Source organism: Heterocephalus glaber, unplaced genomic scaffold, assembly GCF_053883595.1.
Source record: "Heterocephalus glaber isolate CG9 unplaced genomic scaffold, H.glaber_assembly_v1.0 deba00000347, whole genome shotgun sequence".
NCBI classification, from domain to species: domain Eukaryota; kingdom Metazoa; phylum Chordata; class Mammalia; order Rodentia; family Bathyergidae; genus Heterocephalus; species Heterocephalus glaber.
In genome coordinates this window covers 56,168,381-56,174,289 of record NW_028258143.1, presented here as the reverse complement: position 1 = coordinate 56,174,289, position 5,909 = coordinate 56,168,381, and the positions used below count along the sequence as shown (strand labels likewise).

Sequence of the window (5,909 nt, the reverse complement as noted above, 5' to 3'; positions counted from 1 at the left end):
AGAAGTATTTTTTTTTCCCATTTGGTAGGTTGTCTTTGTACTCTGATGATTGTTTCCTTTGTTGTATGCAGAAGCTTTTAGTTTGATGAAATGTCATATGTCTTTTTCCTTGTTTTACCCTGTCCTTTTGTGAATCATATCTGTGGTGGATTAACTAATGGTCAACTTGGAGCCCAGCTGAACTGAATCAGTGTGGTTGGGCATGAAAGACCCACCTGAGGATTGTTGCCAATGGGATGAAAAGAGAACTGGAGGGGAAAATTGTGGGCTGCTGATTTTCTAGGAGAAGCTTGCTATGGCTGGTTTTCCTGATTTGAACTTGGCTGTTCTAGTTGGAGGAGCTCGGGGCTTCGCTGACACTGGGGATGGCTGCAATCAGGGGGGGCTCTGATCTTTATCATGAGCATCACTTCCTGGCTCCACTATAAATCCCTCAGCCCAGTGGCAGAAATCCTTCACCCCACAGGCGTAGGTTTTCTGGCTTCCACCACTGGCCTTTGGGCCTTCCAGGTGCAGATCTTCTATACAGACAAGCATGAGACATTGCCGTGGGCTCTAGGCCACGGGCTGGACTCATGGAGGACATTGCCTTGGACTCTAGGCCTTCAGGTGGATGTGTGCGGAACATTGTTGAGGGATCCAGATCCTTGGCTAGATTCTTTGGGTCTCTACTGTGCAGCTAGATCTCTTGCACTCCTCTTATTTGACTTTTTTGGTGACTATTATAAAATAATCCCATAAATTATGTGTTCTGTATTAAAGCAATACCCTTGCAAAACCCTGACTACAACAGTATCCAAAAAAATCACTGCCTAGCCTAGTGTCATTGTTTCAGTTAAATTTTAGAACTACCTTATCAAATTCCAAAAATTACCTCCCTGAAGAAGTGGAAAAATTCTTTTTTTTTTTTTTTCTTAGTGCAGTTTGTTAAAATCCTGTTAAAACATTCGGGTCAAGGGGAAGTAATAATCAGAGGATCACGGCAGGAAAACTTGAGATCTGGCCCCTGGGAGAGCCCTGGAGAGGGTGCACTGGGGGAAATTCCGTCTTCTGAAGGGAAGGAGCCCACACCTTTCTTTCACCCTCACACCCACTCAACGCCACCAGAAACTACCAAGATGCCGGGAATAAAAGTTCAAGTTCAATAGTCACACTCTCTCCAAATACAGAAAGCAGTTACAATTCAGCTGAACAAAGAAGCTTGTGTGCAAAGTTACGGGGAACTGAGACATCATATAAAAAGTCAGGTTAAAGATGATTCTGTGGTTTTGTGTGCTTTGTTGTTTTGAGGGTGTGGCTCTTCCTCGGTCACCTGAACTCAGCAAGAAATGGTTATTCTGACAAAGTATTGATGATTGACTGACAGTAAAAACAGACAAGTTCTTAAAAAAAAAAAAAAAAAGCATAATTACCAAAAAAAAGTCACTGCTTCCTCCCTCTGCATTTTGCTTTTAAAACTTTTTTTAAAAAAGTTTTTGATTTTTTTTTTTAAATCCTGAAAAGTAGACAGTAAAACAGCTTCTGGAAGAATTTACAACCAACTGCATTAGGGTCTGGAGCAGGATTGGGAGGAGTGAACAGGAAAAGGTCTTCCCTTTGGACACTGTGGCCTCACCATGTGACCAAGGGAGGGGGATTCTTCAGTCAAAATGGAGATGAGAAGGAACAGAAGGAGGAGGTGGGAGGGACAAACAAAATAAAAGGTCACTGTGGCCTGTTTAAATCCAGAGAAAATTGCCTGGCCTGTGTGTGGGAAGAAGCCCCTCAGAGGGGAGGCAGTGGGCTGAAGGGAAGCAGCCCTGGGATGACCCCAACCCCAGCACCACAGGATCCGGTGGGGGTAGAGGAGGGGCCAAGATAGACGCTTGTGCAGGAAGCCGGCAGGGGCCTCCAGGATCCTTGGACACATTGGTACTGTGTGCTTGTGCCACCCTGTGTGCTGCCGGAGTAGCTCCTATAGTCATAGTTCCCGTAGTACGGTGGCCACTGGCCCTGGTTCTGATAGTACTGGTTCCATTGCGGAGCACACTGTTGATACTGGTTATAGCTGGGCTGAGGGTAGGTCTGTGCAGTGGGGGACGGCGGTGGGGTATAGGGGCTGGGTTGTAGCCGCCATAGATCCTGTAGTTGTAGGCGGGTGGAGGTGGAGGTGGTGGGGCTGTGTAGCCCTGGCTGTAACCTCCCTGGTTGTAGGGTGGCTGTCTGTAACTCGGCTGTGGAGGGCTGTAGCTGCTGACAGTGGGGGTGCTGGTATTGGCGCTTGAGCCAGGGATGTCGCTGTTCTTGTATAGCTGCTGGGCCCTGGGGGGTTCCGAGCAGGGCTGTAGCTGGGTGGTGGTGGCGGCTGCTGTGGTGGTGGCTGTTGCTGGGGGCCCGGTTGTAGCTGCCTCGGTTGTTGGAGTTATTGTTATCCCGGTTGTTGTTACCCCAGCGGTTCTGGTTGTAGCCATCACCTCCACTGCGGTTGAAACCTCCTCCTCGGTAGTTGCCTCCTCCACTTCTTCTTCTTCGATTCTGGAAGCCGCCTCGGTGGCTTCCAGGGGGACCTCGGCTGTCATAGCGCTGGAAACCACCGCCACCCCCATGGCCCCGGAAGCCACCTCCTTGGTTGTCAAAGCACTTTTCAGGGGTTGGCCCAGCCTTGCGGCCTTCTTCATTGTACTGCCTCACCAGCCTGTCTGCGTCTTCCCGCTGGAGCTCAATGAACAGAACCTCATCTAGGAAGTCCCCTACATCAGGCAATGTGAAGTTGGCTTTCATTTCTAAGACCGCGTGATCTGGGACATCCTTCCCTTCCTCATCGGTTCACTTTATTGTCCGGTCTTTTAGGTCCTCGTCAGTGGGACAAATTACAATAGCTTTGCGCTGGAAGCCTTCAAATGGTCTCATTTTTCATCTCTGGGCTGACCCATAAACATTTGTCTGATCTAGGATATAGTTGGGTTTCTTTCGGGCAGCAATCTGGATGAGGTGGCTGAGGCACTGGGTGGCCTGCTGGATCAGGACGTCCCAGCGGCCAGCATAGTTCCGCTGCTGGTGCAGGCCCATCACCCGCATCTTATCCATGGTGGCATTGGTACCCAGGATGTTGTATTTTTTGGAAGGATTGGAGGCTGCATGTTTGATGGCCCATGTGCTCTTGCCGGCAGCAGGCAGGCCCACCATCATCAGAATCTCACACTCTGCCTTGCTCTTTGGTCCAACGGTGCCCCGGATCCGCTCACTAAGGGGAAGGTGCTGAATGAAAGTGAACCCTGGGAGGACAGAACAAAGTTGAACTCTACAGCATAATTCTTCACCAGGACATGAGGATAGAGGGCCTGACCCCCCAAGGCTTCCTTATGGATTCGGAAGGCAATGCCCATCCACTTCCCATTCTTGGTAAAGGAAAGTTCCACATCGTTTCCACATTCAAAGTCAGCAAAGCAGCCAATCACATCATTCTCTGCAAACTTGTCTCCATAGTTTTCAAATCGGCTATTGGTGGACTTCTTTCCTGTGCCTCCATAGCCACAGGAGAAAGGCTCTTCACCTACCTGGGTGCTGCAAGAGTCCAGGGACCAGCCAATACGGACAACATGGGGGTCAGGCTCTGTAGATGGAAGGTGCTTCATGGAGATTTCCTCATTGATCTTCATCTCAAAACACACATGGCCACTTCTGACTCCATAGCTGGCACGGGCTCTGGACCACAGGTATGCAAAGCCCTCAATTGTGAGTGGATAGCCACTACTCCGGTCTCGGGCCACCTTGAAGTGCAGGTTACAGTTATATGTGTCGATAGCAACAAGGGTGTCATCAAAGTCATCTTCATCCTCTTCAGCAGGAGGCGGAGGAGAACGGCCCCTCCTGTCCTCCCGATGCTCAAAGTATCCACTTTCCTGGTTTTCTTCAAAAGTCCTCTTTTGACTCTGGAATCGCTGTCTGTCTGGCTTGAGTTGAGAAGCTTCGGGTGGGAGGAAGCTGGGAGGTGTTTCTTGCTTCATCTCTGTCTGCACTTCTGGGCAATAGGCCTGTTGCAGCGGCTCCATGTCTAGTGGTCGCCTATCATAGCCTGACTTGTTTTCCTGTTTGATGACTTGGGTCTCGTAGAATTGGTTCTGCCTGGTCATATTGTCCATGACATGTGGGCCTGGAGGTTCCAGTCCAGACCAGAAGTGGTAAAATTCTTAAATCAATTTTAGAGGATTTGTAACATCTTTTTAAAATTGGATTTTTTATACACAAAAATCTATTCAAGTTTTTCTTTTTGTTTTGATAAAATTCTGCATTAGTCTGTTTGCATGCCTTGGTTTTAAAGTTTTACTTTTTTTGGATTGAAAACTAAAATATTCACTAATAAATCATTCTAAACCTTTCTATTTTTTGCAGTTATTTATCTAATTAGATGGTGTATTTTCTTGACACAGTTGGTAATTTATACTATATTATGAAATAACCCAATTCATCAGTATTTATAAATGTATTAACATCAAGAATGCTTTATTTTAAAATTTTAATGTATCTTGTATCCTTTTTTTAATTTAAAACTTTTAAACTTTCTTTTACCTCTGTTTCTGGTTTTGGGTTTATTAGATCTTTATCTAATTTTCTAAGAAGTCAGCTTTGATTTATATTTATCACTTAGTCTCTTTTCTGATTTTTAATCTTGTTATGGTACCAGTTGAGGACAAACATTTTGAATTCAGATAAACCTGGGTTTAATCCTGACTTTGCCATTTTCTTTTTTCTTTTTTTTGGTACCAGGGATCAAACTCAGGTCCTTGCGCTTGCGAGGCAGGTGGCGGAACCACTGAGCTAAATTCCCGGCCCAATTTCACCATTTTCTACTGTGTGATCTTAGTAAAGTACTTAATGTCTCAAAATCACTATCACTAATAATGCTCATATCTCAGGAATAATATGAGTATTTAATAAGATAATTACCTAAGGGACTTGGTTCAGTACCTGGTTCACTACCTGGATTGAATATCAGTATCATTTTATTTTCAATCTATTTATCAATTATCAAATTCATCAATTTATCATATTATCCATTTAAAAATTTTTATACTATACTTAATAATTCATCAAAGATATAAATTCACTTCTGTTTAGAATTTTGTTTGCCTATCACAATTTATTAGTGTTCTTAATAATGTTAATTCTTTGTTATATTATTTAAAACCCAATCTATAAAGATTTTATTTTATTTGTAACTTAGTTTAGATAATTTCTTTAAAGTTCTAAGTTATTGGTTTTGTTTATTAGTTTATTTAAACAGATGTTACTAGTTTTTGCTTTAATTGTATTATGGTTGGAAATATATGGCCTTTAAAATTTCTGATTTTGGAAATTATTTTAAAAAAATGTTTTAGTGACCTAATATATGGACATTGCTTCTAAATCTTGCATTTTTCTTTTGTATACTTATCAAACACAAATTTACCAACTCTTGTTCTTCTTACTTTTCTGAATCACTTAGTTTTTAGTGAGTTTCTTTAAGGGAACATAGAGTTGAATTTTATTTTTGAAGCCAATTTGAAAATGATGATCCTTAGATGGGCTTATTTAGCCCATTTACAATTTTCTCATAATTTAAGTGTTTTTTTCTGACACTTTACTATTTATCTTTTGCTTATTTGCTTTATGATGTATGTTTTTATTCATTTATATTTAAATTTTACTTTTATTAGCCTGATATGGCAATCTTAAAAGATAATGTTATTTTATTCCTATTTCACATTATTTATTACATGTTTTAGTCCTATTTACACCAATAAACTTAATGAATAAAAAAGAAAATAAATAATGTTATTTTAAACTTACTGGAGGGGGAGGGAAAAAAAGAAGAGGTAGGATATATCATGTACAAGTGCAAATTTCCTATGATGAGTGTTATTATTATGTATATTTAAAATGTACTAATA

At 42.4% G+C, this 5,909-nt stretch overlaps 1 pseudogene; it reads right to left on the bottom strand.

Annotated features, from left to right (window-relative positions):
- Positions 1–1,764: 1,764 nt before the first annotated feature.
- Positions 1,765–4,148, bottom strand: LOC101716316 (heterogeneous nuclear ribonucleoprotein U-like protein 1 pseudogene; annotated as a pseudogene).
- Positions 4,149–5,909: the final 1,761 nt, after the last annotated feature.